Genomic DNA, 20550 nt, shown 5'->3' with positions numbered 1-20550 from the left:
GCTATAGTGGCGTCCTCTGTGCCATAGTGGCGTCCTCTGTGCTATAGTGGCGTCCTCTGTGCTATAGTGGCGTCCTCTGTGCTATAGTGGCGTCCTCTGTGCTATAGAGGTGTCCTCTGTGCTATAGTGGCGTCCTCTGTGCTATAGTGGCGTCCTCTGTGCTATAGAGGCGTCCTCTGTGCTATAGTGGCGTCCTCTGTGCTATAGTGGCGTCCTCTGTGCTATAGTGGCGTCCTCTGTGCTATAGTGGCGTCCTCTGTGCTATAGTGGCGTCCTCTGTGCTATAGTGGCATCCTCTGTGCTATAGAGGTGTCCTCTGTGCTATAGTGGCGTCCTCTGTGCTATAGAGGTGTCCTCTGTGCTATAGAGGCGTCCTCTGTGCTATAGTGGTGTCCTCTGTGCTATAGAGGTGTCCTCTATGCTATAGTGGCGTCCTCTGTGCTGTAGTGGTGTCCTCTGTGCTGTAGTGGCGTCCTCTGTGCTATAGTGGCGTTCTCTGTGCTATAGTGGTGTCCTCTGTGCTATAGTGGCCTCCTCTGTGCTATAGAGGCGTCCTCTGTGCTATAGTGGTGTCCTCTGTGCTATAGTGGCGTCCTCTGTGCTATAGAGGCGTCCTCTGTGCTATAGTGGCGTTCTCTGTGCTATAGTGGTGTGCTCTGTGCTATAGTGGCGTCCTCTGTGCTATAGAGGTGTCCTCTGTGCTATAGTGGCGTCCTCTGTGCTATAGAGGTGTCCTCTGTGCTATAGTGGCGTCCTCTGTGCTATAGTGGTGTCCTCTGTGCTATAGTGGTGTCCTCTGTGCTATAGTGGCGTCCTCTGTGCTATAGTGGCGTCCTCTGTGCTATAGTGGCGTCCTCTGTGCTATAGTGGTGTCCTCTGTGCTATAGTGGTGTCCTCTGTGCTATAGTGGCGTCCTCTGTGCTATAGTGGTGTCCTCTGTGCTATAGTGGCGTCCTCTGTGCTATAGTGGCGTCCTCTGTGCTCTCTGTGCTATAGTGGTGTCCTCTGTGCTATAGTGGCGTCCTCTGTGCCATAGTGGCGTCCTCTGTGCTATAGTGGCGTCCTCTGTGCTATAGAGGCGTCCTCTGTGCTATAGTGGCGTCCTCTGTGCTATAGTGGCGTCCTCTGTGCTATAGTGGCGTCCTCTGTGCTATAGACGTGTCCTCTGTGCTATAGTGGCGTCCTCTGTGCTATAGTGGTGTCCTCTGTGCTATAGTGGCGTCCTCTGTGCTATAGAGGTGTCCTCTGTGCTATAGTGGCGTCCTCTGTGCCATAGTGGCGTCCTCTGTGCTATAGTGGCGTCCTCTGTGCTCTCTGTGCTATAGTGGTGTCCTCTGTGCTATAGTGGCGTCCTCTGTGCCATAGTGGCGTCCTCTGTGCTATAGTGGCGTCCTCTGTGCTATAGTGGCGTCCTCTGTGCTATAGAGATGTCCTCTGTGCTATAGTGGCGTCCTCTGTGCTATAGAGGTGTCCTCTGTGCTATAGTGGCGTCCTCTGTGCTATAGTGGCGTCCTCTGTGCTATAGAGGTGTCCTCTGTGCTATAGTGGCGTCCTCTGTGCCATAGTGGCGTCCTCTGTGCTATAGTGGCGTCCTCTGTGCTATAGTGGCGTCCTCTGTGCTATAGAGATGTCCTCTGTGCTATAGTGGCGTCCTCTGTGCTATAGAGGTGTCCTCTGTGCTATAGAAGCGTCCTCTGTGCTATAGTGGTGTCCTCTGTGCTATAGTGGTGTCCTCTGTGCTATAGTGGCATCCTCTGTGCTATAGTGGCGTCCTCTGTGCTCTCTGTGCTATAGTGGTGTCCTCTGTGCCATAATGGCGTCCTCTGTGCTATAGAGGCGTCCTCTGTGCTATAGTCGCGTCCTCTGTGCTATAGTGGCGTCCTCTGTGCTATAGTGGTGTCCTCTGTGCTATAGTGGTGTCCTCTGTGCTATAGTGGCGTCCTCTGTGCTATAGTGGTGTCCTCTGTGCTATAGTGGCGTCCTCTGTGCTATAGTGGCGTCCTCTGTGCTCTCTGTGCTATAGTGGTGTCCTCTGTGCTATAGTGGTGTCCTCTGTGCTATAGTGGTGTCCTCTGTGCTATAGTGGTGTCCTCTGTGCTATAGTGGCGTCCTCTGTGCTATAGTGGCGTCCTCTGTGCTCTCTGTGCTATAGTGGCGTCCTCTGTGCCATAGTGGCGTCCTCTGTGCTATAGTGGCGTCCTCTGTGCTATAGTGGCGTCCTCTGTGCTATAGTGGCGTCCTCTGTGTCCTCTGTGCTATAGTGGCGTCCTCTGTGCCATAGTGGCGTCCTCTGTGCTATAGTGGCGTCCTCTGTGCTATAGTGGCGTCCTCTGTGCTATAGTGGCGTCCTCTGTGCTATAGAGGTGTCCTCTGTGCTATAGTGGCGTCCTCTGTGCTATAGTGGCGTCCTCTGTGCTATAGAGGCGTCCTCTGTGCTATAGTGGCGTCCTCTGTGCTATAGTGGCGTCCTCTGTGCTATAGTGGCGTCCTCTGTGCTATAGAGGTGTCCTCTGTGCTATAGTGGCGTCCTCTGTGCTATAGTGGTGTCCTCTGTGCTATAGTGGCGTCCTCTGTGCTATAGAGGTGTCCTCTGTGCTATAGTGGCGTCCTCTGTGCCATAGTGGCGTCCTCTGTGCTATAGTGGCGTCCTCTGTGCTCTCTGTGCTATAGTGGTGTCCTCTGTGCTATAGTGGCGTCCTCTGTGCCATAGTGGCGTCCTCTGTGCTATAGTGGCGTCCTCTGTGCTATAGAGATGTCCTCTGTGCTATAGTGGCGTCCTCTGTGCTATAGAGGTGTCCTCTGTGCTATAGTGGCGTCCTCTGTGCTATAGTGGCGTCCTCTGTGCCATAGTGGCGTCCTCTGTGCTATAGTGGCGTCCTCTGTGCTATAGTGGCGTCCTCTGTGCTATAGAGATGTCCTCTGTGCTATAGTGGCGTCCTCTGTGCTATAGAGGTGTCCTCTGTGCTATAGTGGCGTCCTCTGTGCTATAGTGGTGTCCTCTGTGCTATAGTGGCGTCCTCTGTGCTATAGTGGCGTCCTCTGTGCTCTCTGTGCTATAGTGGTGTCCTCTGTGCCATAATGGCGTCCTCTGTGCTATAGTGGCGTCCTCTGTGCTATAGTGGCGTCCTCTGTGCTATAGAGGCGTCCTCTGTGCTATAGTCGCGTCCTCTGTGCTATAGTGGCGTCCTCTGTGCTATAGTGGCGTCCTCTGTGCTATAGAGGTGTCCTCTGTGCTATAGTGGCGTCCTCTGTGCTATAGAGGTGTCCTCTGTGCTATAGAGGCATCCTCTGTGCTATAGTGGTGTCCTCTGTGCTATAGTGGCGTCCTCTGTGCTATAGTGGTGTCCTCTGTGCTATAGTGGCGTCCTCTGTGCTCTCTGTGCTATAGTGGTGTCCTCTGTGCTATAGTGGCGTCCTCTGTGCCATAGTGGCGTCCTCTGTGCTATAGTGGCGTCCTCTGTGCTATAGTGGCGTCCTCTGTGCTATAGTGGTGTCCTCTGTGCTATAGTGGCGTCCTCTGTGCTATAGTGGTGTTCTCTGTGCTATAGTGGCGTCCTCTGTGCTATAGTGGCGTCCTCTGTGCTCTCTGTGCTATAGTGGTGTCCTCTGTGCTATAGTGGCGTCCTCTGTGCCATAGTGGCGTCCTCTGTGCTATAGTGGCGTCCTCTGTGCTATAGTGGCGTCCTCTGTGCTATAGTCGCGTCCTCTGTACTATAGTGGCGTCCTCTGTGCTATAGTGGTGTCCTCTGTGCTATAGAGGCGTCCTCTGTGCTATAGTGGTGTCCTCTGTGCTATAGTGGCGTCCTCTGTGCTATAGAGGCGTCCTCTGTGCTATAGTGGTGTCCTCTGTGCTATAGTGGCGTCCTATGTGCTATAGAGGTGTCCTCTATGCTATAGTGGCGTCCTCTGTGCTATAGTGGTGTCCTCTGTGCTATAGTGGCGTCCTCTGTGCTATAGTGGCGTTCTCTGTGCTATAGTGGTGTCCTCTGTGCTATAGTGGCGTCCTCTGTGCTATAGAGGTGTCCTCTGTGCTATAGAGGCGTCCTCTGTGCTATAGTGGTGTCCTCTGTGCTATAGTGGCGTCCTCTGTGCTATAGAGGCGTTCTCTGTGCTATAGTGGCGTCCTCTGTGCTATAGTGGTGTGCTCTGTGCTATAGTGGCGTCCTCTGTGCTATAGAGGTGTCCTCTGTGCTATAGTGGCGTCCTCTGTGCTATAGAGGTGTCCTCTGTGCTATAGTGGCGTCCTATGTGCTATAGTGGTGTCCTCTGTGCTATAGTGGTGTCCTCTGTGCTATAGTGGCGTCCTCTGTGCTATAGTGGCGTCCTCTGTGCTATAGTGGCGTCCTCTGTGCTATAGTGGCGTCCTCTGTGCTATAGTGGTGTCCTCTGTGCTATAGTGGCGTCCTCTGTGCTATAGTGGTGTCCTCTGTGCTATAGTGGCGTCCTCTGTGCTCTCTGTGCTATAGTGGTGTCCTCTGTGCTATAGTGGCGTCCTCTGTGCCATAGTGGCGTCCTCTGTGCTATAGTGGCGTCCTCTGTGCTATAGAGGCGTCCTCTGTGCTATAGTGGCGTCCTCTGTGCTATAGTGGCGTCCTCTGTGCTATAGTGGCGTCCTCTGTGCTATAGAGGTGTCCTCTGTGCTATAGTGGCGTCCTCTGTGCTATAGTGGTGTCCTCTGTGCTATAGTGGCGTCCTCTGTGCTATAGAGGTGTCCTCTGTGCTATAGTGGCGTCCTCTGTGCTATAGAGGTGTCCTCTGTGCTATAGTGGCGTCCTCTGTGCTATAGTGGTGTCCTCTGTGCTATAGTGGCGTCCTCTGTGCTATAGTGGCGTCCCCTGTGCTCTCTGTGCTATAGTGGTGTGCTCTGTGCTATAGTGGCGTCCTCTGTGCCATAGTGGTGTCCTCTGTGCTATAGTGGTGTCCTCTGTGCTATAGTGGCGTCCTCTGTGCTATAGAGGCGTCCTCTGTGCTATAGTGGCGTCCTCTGTGCTATAGTGGTGTCCTCTGTGCTATAGTGGTGTCCTCTGTGCTATAGTGGCGTCATCTGTGCTATAGAGGTGTCCTCTGTGCTATAGTGGCGTCCTCTGTGCTATAGTGGCGTCCTCTGTGCTATAGTGGCGTCCTCTGTGCTATAGTGGCGTCCTCTGTGCTATAGAGGCGTCCTCTGTGCTATAGTGGCGTCCTCTGTGCTATAGTGGTGTCCTCTGTGCTATAGTGGCGTCCTCTGTGCTATAGAGGTGTCCTCTGTGCTATAGTGGCGTCCTCTGTGCTATAGAGGTGTCCTCTGTGCTATAGTGGCGTCCTCTGTGCTATAGTGGTGTCCTCTGTGCTATAGTGGCGTCCTCTGTGCTATAGTGGCGTCCCCTGTGCTCTCTGTGCTATAGTGGTGTGCTCTGTGCTATAGTGGCGTCCTCTGTGCCATAGTGGCGTCCTCTGTGCTATAGTGGTGTCCTCTGTGCTATAGTGGCGTCCTCTGTGCTATAGAGGCGTCCTCTGTGCTATAGTGGCGTCCTCTGTGCTATAGTGGCGTCCTCTGTGCTATAGTGGTGTCCTCTGTGCTATAGTGGCGTCATCTGTGCTATAGAGGTGTCCTCTGTGCTATAGTGGCGTCCTCTGTGCTATAGTGGCGTCCTCTGTGCTATAGTGGCGTCCTCTGTGCTATAGTGGCGTCCTCTGTGCTATAGAGTGTGTACTCGTTAATAACCCCATGACACTCATCGTTCTGCTCTGCAGTGTTAAGTAACCAGCATCCTCACCCTTAGTCCATGAGCAGCCCTGTGTGTGTGTGTGTGTGTGTGTGTGTGTGTGTGTGTGTGTGTGTGTGTGTGTGTGTGTGTGTGTGTGTGTGTGTGTGTGTGTGTGTGTGTGTGTGTGTGTGTGTGTGTGTGTGTGTGTGTGTGTGTGTGTGTGTGTGTGTGTGTGTGTGTGTGTGTGTGTGTGTGTGTGTGTGTGTGTGTGTGTGTGTGTGTGTGTGTGTGTGTGTGTGTGTGTGTGTGTGTGTGTGTGCGCGTGTATGTGTGTGATGATCTCTGTTTGTGTGCACGTGAAGTTCATGTGATGTCACTTTGTCTAAACAGTATCCTGAAAAGCCAAACTTTACCTGATTCTAACTAATACTTGTAAACTGATCAGCTTCTCAGACAGATTTGGTAAATGCACTGCCTTTTCAGATCGTTCAAAAACAATAGGAATGAGATATGAAACAAGTGAAACAGATCGTCTGTTTGAATAAAGGCGTTGGGCTGATCTGCCACTCACAGCTCGTGCACACTGCACCGGGTGGCTGGCAACACTTGGGAGTGGAATGCTTGAGTCTGTAGAAGACTTGGAGCATGCTTACCCTGTCATCTCAGTATGTCCTTGTCTTTTCTCTGGAGAGGCGACACTGAAGAAGTGGCCGCACGACGCAGGGCCCGCTGGGTGCAGCCGTACACAGCAAGCTGCAGAGCTCAGGGCTCGCCACAAGCAGACTACATCACTGACATGTATTGACAATAAATGTATGTTAATGACTTACTGTGTACATGTTGTGTGTTGTATTTTTGTATGTAGGTAGGCTATGTATAGTCCTTGAACATAGGTGTAAATAAACATATATGCACATATAGGCTAAACCTATATGTGCATATATGTGCAACCTATATGTGCATATATGTGTGTGCATATATGTGCATATATGGATATATATGCACATATAGGTTCAGAGACATATATATAGGGGTCCAATTTCATATATGTCACATATATGTTAAACATATATGTGACATATATTAAAAATATATAGGTTCATATATATTGCTTCCATGTGGGATGACCGTGAGAGCAGAAAAGAGAGAGTGTCGAAAAGCTGAACGCAGGTGTCGAAAAACAAATCTCCAGGTTCACTTTGAGATCTATAAAGAGAGACTTTGCCTTCTTCTCTGACAACACTCAGAACACCAGACAGCGGTCAGTGCCTCTGCATCAGGAGTAGCACATGTGTCCCTGTGTCCACCTAAAGGAGACATGTCATGCTTTCCGGTTAGCACCCGTCCCCTCGTTGTTATGAAGGTGTTTCTGCATGTGACCGTCTGCAGAGTCAGAACCCCTCAAAGTGAGCTTCAACAGTCACATTAAAGCAGTTACTAAATCAGCCTGCTATCACCTAAAGAACATATCTAGGACTAAAGACTGATGTCACAGCAGGATCTGGAGACACGTGTCCATGCTTTATCTTCAGTAGACTCGACTACTGCAAAGGTGTCTTCACAGGTCTCACTAACACATCTATTAGGAAGCTGCAGCTGATTCAGAACGCCGCTGCTCGAGTCCTCACTGACACTAAGAAAGTGGATCACATCACTCCTGCTCTGAAGTCTTCACACTGGCTTCCTGTGTGTCAAAGAATAGGTTTATAAATACTGCTGCTGGTTTATAAAGCACTGAATGGTTTAGGCCCAGAATACATTCTGACCTCCTGCTAAATGATGAACCATCCAGATCTCTCAGGTCTTCAGGGACTGGTCAGCTTCCTGTCCCCAGAGACAGATCTCTCAGGTCTTCAGGGACTGGTCAGCTTCCTGTCCCCAGAGACAGATCTCTCAGGTCTTCAGGGACTGGTCAGCTTCCTGTCCCCAGAGACAGATCTCTCAGGTCTTCAGGGACTGGTCAGCTTCCTGTCCCCAGAGACAGATCTCTCAGGTCTTCAGGGACTGGTCAGCTTCCTGTCCCCAGAGACAGATCTCTCAGGTCTTCAGGGACTGGTCAGCTCTCTGTCCCCAGAGACAGACCTCTCAGGTCTTCAGGGACTGGTCAGCTTCCTGTCCCCAGAGTCAGACCTCTCAGGTCTTCAGGGACTGGTCAGCTTCCTGTCCCCAGAGTCAGACCTCTCAGGTCTTCAGGGACTGGTCAGCTTCCTGTCCCCAGAGTCAGACCTCTCAGGTCTTCAGGGACTGGTCAGCTTCCTGTCCCCAGAGTCAGATCTCTCAGGTCTTCAGGGACTGGTCAGCTTCCTGTCCCCAGAGTCAGACCTCTCAGGTCTTCAGGGACTGGTCAGCTTCCTGTCCCCAGAGACAGATCTCTCAGGTCTTCAGGGACTGGTCAGCTTTCTGTCCCCAGAGACAGATCTCTCAGGTCTTCAGGGACTGGTCAGCTTCCTGTCCCCAGAGACAGACCTCTCAGGTCTTCAGGGACTGGTCAGCTTCCTGTCCCCAGAGACAGACCTCTCAGGTCTTCAGGGACTGGTCAACTTCCTGTCCCCAGAGTCAGAACTTTATACTACTTCAGTATAATATCTGTAGTTATACTACTTCAGTATATCTGTAGTTATACTACTTCAGTATGATATCTGTAGTTATACTACTTCAGTATGATATCTGTAGTTATACTACATCAGTATGATATCTGTAGTATTACTACTTCAGTATGATATCTGTAGTTATACTACTTCAGTATGATATCTGTAGTATTACTACTTCAGTATGATATCTGTAGTTATACTACTTCAGTATAATATCTGTAGTTATACTACTTCAGTATATCTGTAGTTATACTACTTCAGTATGATATCTGTAGTTATACTACTTCAGTATGATATCTGTAGTTATACTACTTCAGTATGATATCTGTAGTTATACTACTTCAGTATGATATCTGTAGTATTACTACTTCAGTATGATATCTGTAGTTATACTACTTCAGTATGATATCTGTAGTTATACTACTTCAGTATGATATCTGTAGTATTACTACTTCAGTATGATATCTGTAGTTATACTACTTCAGTATGATATCTGTAGTTATACTACTTCAGTATGATATCTGTAGTATTACTACTTCAGTATAATACCTGTAGTTATACTACTTCAGTATGATATCTGTAGTTATACTACTTCAGTATGATATCTGTAGTTATACTACTTCAGTATAATATCTGTAGTTATACTACTTCAGTATGATATCTGTAGTTATACTACTTCAGTATGATATCTGTAGTTATACTACTTCAGTATGATATCTGTAGTTATACTACTTCAGTATAATATCTGTAGTTATACTACTTCAGTATGATATCTGTAGTTATACTACTTCAGTATGATATCTGTAGTTATACTACTTCAGTATGACATCTGTAGTATTACTACTTCAGTATGATATCTGTAGTATTACTACTTCAGTATGATATCTGTAGTTATACTACTTCAGTATGATATCTGTAGTATTACTACTTCAGTATGATATCTGTAGTTATACTACTTCAGTATGATATCTGTAGTTATACTACTTCAGTATGATATCTGTAGTATTACTACTTGTACTTCACTATAACGTGTGGTATTAGTACTTGTACTTTACTATATCGTGTAGTATTAGTACTTGTACTTCACTATATCGTGTAGTATTAGTACTTGTACTTCAATATGATGTGTAGTATTAGTACTTGTACTTCAATATAACGTGTAGTATTAGTACTTGTACTTCACTATAACGTGTAGTATTAGTACTTGTACTTCACTATGATGTGTAGTATTAGTAATTGTACCTCACTAACGTGTAGTATTAGTACTTGTACTTCACTAACGTGTGGTATTAGTACTTGTACTTCACTAACGTGTGGTATTAGTACTTGTACTTCACTATAACGTGTAGTATTACTACTTGTACGTTATAACATGTAGTATTAGTACTTGTACTTCACTAACGTGTAGTATTAGTACGTACTTCAATATGATGTGTAGTATTAGTACTTGTACTTCACTATGACGTGTAGTATTAGTACTTAACTATAATGTGTAGTATTAGTACTTGTACTTCACTAACGTGTATTATTAGTACTTGTACTTCACTAACGTGTAGTATTAGTACTTGTACTTCACTATGACATGTAGTATTAGTACTTGTACTTCACTAACGTGTAGTATTAGTACTTGTACTTCACTAACGTGTAGTATTAGTACTTGTACTTCACTATAACGTGTAGTATTAGTACTTGTACTTCACTATGACGTGTAGTATTAGTACTTGTACTTCACTAACGTGTAGTATTAGTACTTGTACTTCACTAACGTGTAGTATTAGTACTTGTACTTCACTAACGTGTAGTATTAGTACTTGTACTTCACTAATGTGTAGTATTAGTACTTGTACTTCACTATGACGTGTAGTATTAGTACTTGGACTTCACTATAATGTGTAGTATTAGTACTTGTACTTCACTATAACGTGTAGTATTAGTACTTGTACCTCGCTAACGTGTAGCATTAGTACTTGTACTTCACTAACGTGTAGTATTAGTACTTGTACCTCACTAACGTGTAGTATTAGTACTTGTACTTCACTATAACGTGTAGTATTAGTACTTGTACCTCACTAACGTGTAGTATTAGTACTTGTACTTCACTAACGTGTAGTATTAGTACTTGTACTTCACTATAACGTGTAGTATTAGTACTTGTACTTCACTATAACGTGTAGTATTAGTACTTGTACTTCACTATAACGTGTAGTATTAGTACTTGTACTTCACTAACGTGTAGTATTAGTACTTGTACTTCACTATAACGTGTAGTATTAGTACTTGTACCTCACTAACGTGTAGTATTAGTACTTGTACTTCACTATAACGTGTAGTATTAGTACTTGTACCTCACTAACGTGTAGTATTAGTACTTGTACTTCACTAACGTGTAGTATTAGTACTTGTACTTCACTATAACGTGTAGTATTAGTACTTGTACTTCACTAACGTGTAGTATTAGTACTTGTGCTTCACTATAACGTGTAGTATTAGTACTTGTACTTCACTATGACGTGTAGTATTAGTACTTGTACTTCACTATAACGTGTAGTATTAGTACTTGTACTTCACTAACGTGTAGTATTAGTACTTGTACCTCACTAACGTGTAGTATTAGTACTTGTACTTCACTAATGTGTAGTATTAGTACTTGTACTTCACTATGACGTGTAGTATTAGTACTTGGACTTCACTATAACGTGTAGTATTAGTACTTGTACTTCACTATAACGTGTAGTATTAGTACTTGTACTTCACTAACGTGTAGTATTAGTACTTGTACTTCACTAACGTGTAGTATTAGTACTTGTACCTCACTAACGTGTAGTATTAGTACTTGTACTTCACTATAACGTGTAGTATTAGTACTTTTACTTCACTAACGTGTAGTATTAGTACTTGTACCTCACTAACGTGTAGTATTAGTACGTGTACTTCACTATAACGTGTAGTATTAGTACTTGTACTTCACTAACGTGTAGTATTAGTACTTGTACCTCACTATCGTGTAGTATTAGTACTTGTACTTCACTATAACGTGTAGTATTAGTACTTGTACTTCACTATAACGTGTAGTATTAGTACTTGTACTTCACTATAACGTGTAGTATTAGTACTTGTACTTCACTATGACGTGTAGTATTAGTACTTGTACCTCACTAACGTGTAGTATTAGTACTTGTACTTCACTATACCGTGTAGTATTAGTACTTGTACTTCACTAACGTGTAGGATTAGTACTTGTACTTCACTAACGTGTAGTATTAGTACTTGCACTTCACTAACGTGTAGTATTAGTACTTGTACTTCACTATAACGTGTAGTATTAGTACTTGTACTTCACTATGACGTGTAGTATTAGTACTTGTACCTCACTAACGTGTAGTATTAGTACTTGTACTTCACTATAACGTGTAGTATTAGTACTTGTACTTCACTATACCGTGTAGTATTAGTACTTGTACTTCACTAACGTGTAGGATTAGTACTTGTACTTCACTAACGTGTAGTATTAGTACTTGCACTTCACTAACGTGTAGTATTAGTACTTGTACTTCACTATAACGTGTAGTATTAGTACGTGTACTTCACTATACCGTGTAGTATTAGTACACAGTCTCCCCTCTGGCAGAAGGGCTTGGGTAATGATGCAGTGTCATGTAAACTGGGGGTCCTGTGTTATAACTGGGGGGGGGGGTCCTGTGTTATAACAGCAGGCTGCTGGGGTGGGGTTTGAGTGACAGGCACAGCCCCGGCCCTGGTGGTCCCGCCCCCTCCATGTTATCTCTGTATTAACTGATCTTTAATGATGCTGATTCCTCTCTGTCAGATGGATCGGATCAGATACTGGAGGCAGGGCGGGGCATAGATGCCCCATGATGCCCCATGATGCCCCTGAGTGATGGGAGGACCCTCTGAGGGCCGGCCCCCCAGCTATAAAGCCCCGCGGCTCCGTCAGGGCTCTCCTGAGCAGTTAGTTTCCCAGCCTCGGGTGGAGGTCGTCAGGGAAGCATCTGCACTGAGGGTCCGCTTTCACCGTTGGATTGTTCTGGAGAAACCTTTTGAGAATAAGAGTCGAGACTGAACCCCATCTGGGCTCGTGCCGTCACCGCGAGGCATACCCGACAGGTGAGCCCAGCACCTGTGTGTCCAGGACCCTATCAGCTGCCTGTGCAGTTCTGTTTGATGATGATGATGATGATGATGCTGATGATGATGCTGATGATGCTGCTGATGATGATGATGATGATAATAATAATGATAATAATGATAATAATGATAATATAGAGGAGTTGGACACCTGAAGGCCGCGTGCACCGAGCAGAGAGCAGCCAGGAATAGCAGCTGATAGGAGGAGAGGCATGTCTTTTTAAGGGAATCAGAGCGCAGATATCAGCTCTCAGCAGATATGTGCACATGGTGGCTGTCAATCACAGGGGGGGGGGTCCGGGGGGAGGTGTATTTTTACACACTGCCATATGTGTCGCTGGGCCTGGTCTCTGCAAATAGAGATGAGCAGGGGCTCAGAAGGGCAGGAATACAGGAACGTGTGTGAACATGACATGACTACAGTATAAACAGACAGGTGTGTATTTACTGTTCTGTTATTGTGTATTTATCTAGTTTATTGTTTTGCTTTAAAGATACACATCTCTGTGTGCAAACTGAACTGTTTCCTGATTTATAAAAGAAGTTCTGCTAAAGGGAAACGGGGGTCTAGAAACAGTTGCTGGTTGAAGAATGTCTGACATGTATTCCATTGAACTTGACACAAAGGGACCAATCAGAAGACAGATCGCCGCCACATGTTTCTGATCAGAATGTATTCTCTCTCATTCACGATGTGTTTAAAGAGTTAAGGTCTGTTGTGTTTAAAGCAACACACTCTCACTCCCTAAGCGTCCAGGAGCGACGCTTGGTCAGGGTCCGTGGCGTGCAGTCGCTCCGAGGCTCCTTCAGCGTCATAAAGGGACGCAAATAGCTCTCAACTGATTGCAATATATTCCCATCTGCGGCGGGATTTGACGCTCATGGAAGCACGGCATCCGTTTGTGCCGGCTGCCCTTAAAGGCAATGTGAGCGTCCATTCCCATTGGATAACGGGGAATTGTACACCCGGAAGTAAGTATTCCTCTTACTGTCGATTGATGTCAGTGATATCTGCACTACTCATCGACTAACACCAGAGTATCCTTGTTAGTTACACAACACTGATTGGTTTAAATTGTGTGCAATGCTTTTGTATTTTTCCCCTTCGATTCGGAGAAACAAATGTTTTTTCTGAGTAAAGGATGGCAGAAGACACTACACTACCCAGAATCCCCAGCTATCGTTTGGACTACACCATGTGCTCTGTTTGACAAACCCCGTTTTTTCCACCATTCATTCCAATGGCTGGCGTCTATGTCACCGCTGCATAAAAAAAAAACATGGCCGAACTTCGTTTTATTCTCGGTGTAAATGCCTATTTTAAAGTTAGTTTGGCATTAAAATGCGTTTTGATGTCATTTGATGCGAGAAATATGAGTTGTTATTTCAGATTGTGTGTGCAGTGGATGTACATGATCTTTAGTTTGCTAGTTATTATGAAGATTACTTCAGGAAATTGCGTCCATAACATTTTCATTGTTACCAAGGTGGTTGCTAGGGACGCTGCTATCGATATTATTTCTGTTATGTTGTGTAACTGTTTAATGGTGTTATCTTTATTGCTACCCCCTTCCCCGTCAACGTATAGTGTTGGTCCACAGCGCAAACGTATTAGTTAACAAAATCTGCATCTAAAGATACGTTATTTTCCCCCTGTGCAATTCCAGTCTCACATCTCACAGCACATCGTCATTAACAAATACCGGAAACAGACCAAAATAATAATAATACCTTATTCCGAGTGTGCTTGCTTTTCTCTTTGAAAGTCATCACATAACAGCATTGTAATACACGGTTCGGCTGCATTACATATTACATATCTGCCGTAGTTCTGTATTTATAGAGCCCTGATGATAGACAAACATGAGGAACTGAAAACGTGACGTGGATCATAAATATATCAGCCATTAAACAACATCTTACATTTCTTTTCACACAATACGTCTCCTTGCAGTATCAACACTAATTCGGCTCACTTTTATATTTGATCCAATTGGTAGATAGGCTGTATTTACACCATAAAGGTGCACAGCTGATAGAAAGGGACACCTGGTGGTTAAAGCATGTTATTGAATTTCAATATTTTTATTATTAGATATTAATACGATCCCTATAAAGTATATTCATTACTCGTTATTCTCTACTAATAGTTAATTAAAGACTGTATATAATGACTATTTTGCACATCCCGTTCAAGATTTCAAGATGTTCTAAGGTTTATTGACATATCATATAGGCCTACACAACTGTGGTGTAGTTCTGCACTGAATGAAAAACTTGGGTTGCAGGTTCCTCAACAGTGCATTACAAGACATCTATCAATATGTGTGCATACCTCCAGCAATGTTAACTATGTTGAAGCACTTATTTTAACTGATATTATACATAATGTATTATACTCTAATAAGATGTATGCAGATATTTCATCTCCGGCCTTGTCAGGTATTGAACAATCAATAAATAAAGAACACAGAATTGTTGAATATAAAACACAGAATTTGTGTGATTATACTAAATGATTTTCAATTAAACACAACTGCATATTTAACTGTTACACATGCTGATGTAACGCAAATGTTCCAACTTGGGATCAATGAAGTATATCTTATCTTAAGCTGAACCTGACAAGTGCATGTTTCAGGCTCATCAATGGACAACAGGAGGGTTAGGTTATTTTTATAAATAGATTAGATGTGCTCTGAGATGTGAGACTGGAATTGCACAGGGGGGAAATAACGTAGGCTATCTTTAGATGTGGATTTTGTTAAACTAATATGTTTAGGCTGTGGACCAACACTATACGTTGACGGGGAAGGGGGTAGCAATAAAGATAACACCATTAAACAGTTACACAACATAACAGAAATAATATCGATAGCAGCGTCCCTAGCAACCACCTTGGTAACAATGAAAACGTCGCGATTTCCTGAAGTAATCTTCGTAATAACTAGCAAACTAAAGATCATGTGCATCCACTGCACACACAATCTGAAATAACAACTCATATTTCTCGCATCAAATGACATCAAAACGCATTTTAATGCCAAACTAACTTTAAAATAGGCATTTACACCGAGAATAAAACGAAGTTCGGCCATGTTTTATTTTTCTGCAGGGAGAAAAGTGAAGATCACGTGACGTCAAACAGAGCACATGGTGTAGTCCAAATGATAGCTGGGGATTCTGGGTAGTGTAGTGTCTTCTGCCATCCTTTACTCCGAACAAACATTTGTTTCTCCGAATCGAAGTGAAAAATACAAAAGCATTGCACACAATTTAAACCAATCAGTGTTGTTTAGTTAACAAGGATACTCTGGTGTTAGTGGATGAGTAGTGCAGATATCACTGACGTCAATCCACAGTAAGAGGAGTACTTACTTCCGGGTGTACAATCCTCCGTTATCCAATGGGAATGGACGCTCACATTGCCTTTAAGGGCAGCCGACACAAACGAATGCCGTGCTTCCATGAGCGTCAAACCCCGCCGCCGATGGGAATACATTGCAATCAGTTGAGAGCTATTTGCGTCCCTTTATGAAGCTGAAGGAGCCGAGGAGCGACTGCACGCCACGGACACTGACCAAACATCGCTCCTGGACGATTACGGAGCCTACACACGCCGCCGTGTGTAGGCGACCAACAACCAATCACATGAATGTCCCGCCCCGGACATACAAAGCAAAGCATTCATGCTACATCCATGCTAGCTAAATATACTGTCTATGCTTGCTAGCTGTCCATTCAAACGAAATACACTGGATATAAACTCCCCAAACAGGCGAAGACCTGCCCCCTCCCGCCCCTGTCTCTGCCCCCTCCCCCCACTGTCCCTTCCCCCCTCCCCCCATGCCCCACTGTCTCTGCCCCCTCCCCCCATGCCTGGCTCCTCCGGTGTGTACCCCTGTAGGTGAAGAGGGACTGGTCATAGAGTACCGGGTGATTCCCTACCGCCACGATCATGTTCTCCTCCATTTTGTGACGTATGGGAAATCACTGCGTAGTCTCTCCCAACATACACCCGGTTTGATTGGCTAGCGCTTGTACTGTCAGATTTGCATACGCGGGATTTGATTGGCTGACGCCTCCGTGGAGGCGAAAAGTAGAACATTGCTCTACTTTTGCAGGGAGCACCTCGAGAGAAGCTACGCTTTGCTCCCACAATGCAGTTCGGCTAATCGTGACGTCACCCCATTCAAAGTGAATGGGCAGAAGCGTTGAAGCGGCAACGCACGCCGCCACGTGTAGGGGCCGTAACGGAGAGAGAGTGGGTCGGTTAAAGACTTAAGGTCTGTGTTAAAGACTTAAGGTCTGTTGAGTTAAAGACTTAAGGTCTGTTGTGTTAAAGACTTAAGGTCTGTTGTGTTAAAGACTTAAGGTCTGTTGTGTGAAAGACTTAAGGTCTGTGTTAAAGACTTAAGGTCTGTTGTGTTAAAGACTTAAGGTCTGTTGTGTTAAAGACTTAAGGTCTGTTGTGTTAAAGACTTAAGGTCTGTTGTGTTAAAGACTTAAGGTCTGTTGTGTTAAAGACATAAGGTCTGTTGAGTTAAAGACTTAAGGTCTGTTGAGTTAAAGACTTAAGGTCTGTTGTGTTAAAGACTTAAGGTCTGTTGTGTTGAAGACTTAAGGTCTGTTGTGTTGAAGACTTAAGGTCTGTTGTGTTAAAGACTTAAGGTCTGTTGAGTTAAAGACTTAAGGTCTGTTGTGTTAAATACATAAGGTCTGTTGTGTTAAAGACTTAAGGTCTGTGTTAAAGACTTAAGGTCTGTTGAGTTAAAGACTTAAGGTCTGTTGTGTTAAAGACATAAGGTCTGTTGAGTTAAAGACTTAAGGTCTGTGTTAAAGACTTAAGGTCTGTTGAGTTAAAGACTTAAGGTCTGTTGAGTTAAAGAGTTAAGGTCTGTTGAGTTAAAGACTTAAGGTCTGTTGTGTTAAAGACTTAAGGTCTGTTGTGTTACAGACTTAAGGTCTGTTGTGTTAACGACTTAAGGTCTGTTGTGTTAAAGACTTAAGGTCTGTTGTGTTAAAGACTTAAGGTCTGTTGTGTTGAATAGTTAAGGTCTGTTGTGTTAAAGACTTAAGGTCTGTTGTGTTAAAGACTTAAGGTCTGTTGTGTTGAAGACTTAAGGTCTGTGTTAAAGACTTAAGGTCTGTTGTGTTGAAGACTTAAGGTCTGTTGAGTTAAAGACTTAAGGTCTGTTGTGTTGAAGACTTAAGGTCTGTTGTGTTAAAGACTTAAGGTCTGTTGAGTTAAAGACTTAAGGTCTGTTGTGTAGACTTAAGGTCTGTTGTGTAGACTTAAGGTCTGTTGTGTTAAAGACTTAAGGTCTGTTGTGTAGACTTAAGGTCTGTTGTGTAGACTTAAGGTCTGTTGTGTAGACTTAAGGTCTGTTGAGTTAAAGACTTAAGGTCTGTTGAGTTAAAGACTTAAGGTCTGTTGTGTTGAAGACTTAAGGTCTGTTGTGTTAAAGACTTAAGGTCTGTTGAGTTAAAGACATAAGGTCTGTTGAGTTAAAGACATAAGGTCTGTTGAGTTAAAGACTTAAGGTCTGTTGAGTTAAAGACTTAAGGTCTGTTGAGTTAAAGAGTTAAGGTCTGTTGAGTTAAAGACTTAAGGTCTGTTGTGTTAAAGACTTAAGGTCTGTTGTGTTACAGACTTAAGGTCTGTTGTGTTAACGACTTAAGGTCTGTTGTGTTAAAGACTTAAGGTCTGTTGTGTTAAAGACTTAAGGTCTGTTGTGTTGAATAGTTAAGGTCTGTTGTGTTAAAGACTTAAGGTCTGTTGTGTTAAAGACTTAAGGTCTGTTGTGTTGAAGACTTAAGGTCTGTGTTAAAGACTTAAGGTCTGTTGTGTTGAAGACTTAAGGTCTGTTGTGTTAAAGACTTAAGGTCTGTTGAGTTAAAGACTTAAGGTCTGTTGTGTTGAAGACTTAAGGTCTGTTGTGTTAAAGACTTAAGGTCTGTTGAGTTAAAGACTTAAGGTCTGTTGTGTAGACTTAAGGTCTGTTGTGTAGACTTAAGGTCTGTTGTGTTAAAGACTTAAGGTCTGTTGTGTAGACTTAAGGTCTGTTGTGTTAAAGACTTAAGGTATGTTGTGTAGACTTAAGGTCTGTTGTGTTAAAGACTTAAGGTCTGTTGTGTAGACTTAAGGTCTGTTGTGTTAAAGACTTAAGGTCTGTTGTGTAGACTTAAGGTCTGTTGAGTTAAAGACTTAAGGTCTGTTGAGTTAAAGACTTAAGGTCTGTTGTGTTGAAGACTTAAGGTCTGTTGTGTTAAAGACTTAAGGTCTGTTGAGTTAAAGACTTAAGGTCTGTTGTGTAGACTTAAGGTCTGTTGTGTTAAAGACTTAAGGTCTGTTGTGTTAAAGACTTAAGGTCTGTTGTGTAGACTTAAGGTCTGTTGTGTAGACTTAAGGTCTGTTGTGTTGAAGACTTAAGGTCTGTTGTGTTAAAGACTTAAGGTCTGTTGTGTAGACTTAAGGTCTGTTGTGTTAAAGACTTAAGGTCTGTTGTGTAGACTTAAGGTCTGTTGTGTTAAAGACTTAAGGTCTGTTGTGTAGACTTAAGGGCTGTTGTGTAGCCGGTGTTTAATCCTGCTTTCATAAAGTGCAGATTATAAATAGATGTGAGGCGGAGCGGCTATTAATACTTGATCCAACTGTTCAAACCATGTCAGCATGTCCCTTACTGTCCACAGACCAGTGTCCCTTACTGTCCACAGACCAGTGTCCCTTACTGTCCACAGACCAGAGTCCCTTACTGTCCACAGACCAGTGTCCCTTACTGTCCACAGACCAGTGTCCCTTACTGTCCACAGACCAGAGTCCCTTACTGTCCACAGACCAGTGTCCCTTACTGTCCACAGATCAGAGTCCCTTACTGTCCACAGACCAGTGTCCCTTACTGTCCACAGATCAGAGTCCCTTACTGTCCACAGATCAGAGTCCCTTACTGTCCACAGACCAGTGTCCCTTACTGTCCACAGACCAGAGTCCCTTACTGTCCACAGACCAGAGTCCCTTACTGTCCACAGACCAGTGTCCCTTACTGTCCACAGATCAGAGTCCCTTACTGTCCACAGACCAGTGTCCCTTACTGTCCACAGATCAGAGTCCCTTACTGTCCACATATCAGAGTCCCTTACTGTCCACAGACCAGTGTCCCTTACTGTCCACAGACCAGAGTCCCTTACTGTCCACAGACCAGAGTCCCTTACTGTCCACAGACCAGTGTCCCTTACTGTCCACAGATCAGAGTCCCTTACTGTCCACAGACCAGTGTCCCTTACTGTCCACAGATCAGAGTCCCTTACTGTCCACAGATCAGTGTCCCTTACTGTCCACAGATCAGAGTCCCTTACTGTCCACAGATCAGAGTCCCTTACTGTCCACAGATCAGAGTCCCTTACTGTCCACAGATCAGTGTCCCTTACTGTCCACAGATCAGAGTCCCTTACTGTCCACAGATCAGTGTCCCTTACTGTCCACAGATCAGAGTCCCTTACAGTCCACAGATCAGAGTCCCTTACAGTCCACAGATCAGAGTCCCTTACTGTCCACAGATCAGAGTCCCTTACTGTCCACAGATCAGAGTCCCTTACTGTCCACAGATCAGAGTCCCTTACTGTCCACAGGTCAGAGTCCCTTACTGTCCACAGATCAGAGTCCCTTACTGTCCACAGATCAGAGTCCCTTACAGCTAAGAGGCGGTGCCGCTGCGGTGTGAACAGGAAAAACCGGCACTTTTCAGGCTCCAGCTCCGAGCTGAAAACGCGTTGGTGTGAAAGGGGCATGTCAGTGTGTGGGGGGGGTCAGTGTGAGGCTCTTACAGTGGGATGGGGGGGGGTCAGTGTGGGGCTCTTAAGGCCCTGACACACCAAGCAGTCACCAGAGGACTAGCCAACGCTGAAGTGGGCTGTTGCCTGGCCGTGTTCTCCTGCGTTTTGGCCATGTGTCGCACGGGAACACACCGCACCGACTTCAGTGCATGAGTGGCAATAACTCTCCTTACCAGCAGGCGGCGGTAGTGTGTATTCGTCATTCAAAAGAGACAACAACCGGAAGACAGAGAAGAAGAAGAGTATCTTTTCTCCGTAATATCATACAGACCGGGCCTCTCCTGGATCAAGGT

At 44.8% G+C, this 20550-nt stretch overlaps 1 protein-coding gene across 1 annotated transcript in view; it reads left to right on the top strand.

The window, feature by feature from the left end:
* The first annotated feature begins 12253 nt into the window (after positions 1-12253).
* The window catches only part of LOC117442195 (titin-like), a 193814-nt gene continuing 185517 nt past the window's right edge, over positions 12254-20550 (top strand). Inside the window, 1 exon segment of the mRNA XM_071202368.1 lies at positions 12254-12403. The gene's annotated coding sequence lies outside the window, so the exon portion shown is untranslated.

Source organism: Pseudochaenichthys georgianus, unplaced genomic scaffold (assembly GCF_902827115.2).
Source record: "Pseudochaenichthys georgianus unplaced genomic scaffold, fPseGeo1.2 scaffold_335_arrow_ctg1, whole genome shotgun sequence".
Taxonomy (NCBI): domain Eukaryota; kingdom Metazoa; phylum Chordata; class Actinopteri; order Perciformes; family Channichthyidae; genus Pseudochaenichthys; species Pseudochaenichthys georgianus.
The sequence above is the reverse complement of the archived record's forward strand: the minus strand, read 5'-3'. Positions and strand labels throughout refer to the sequence as shown.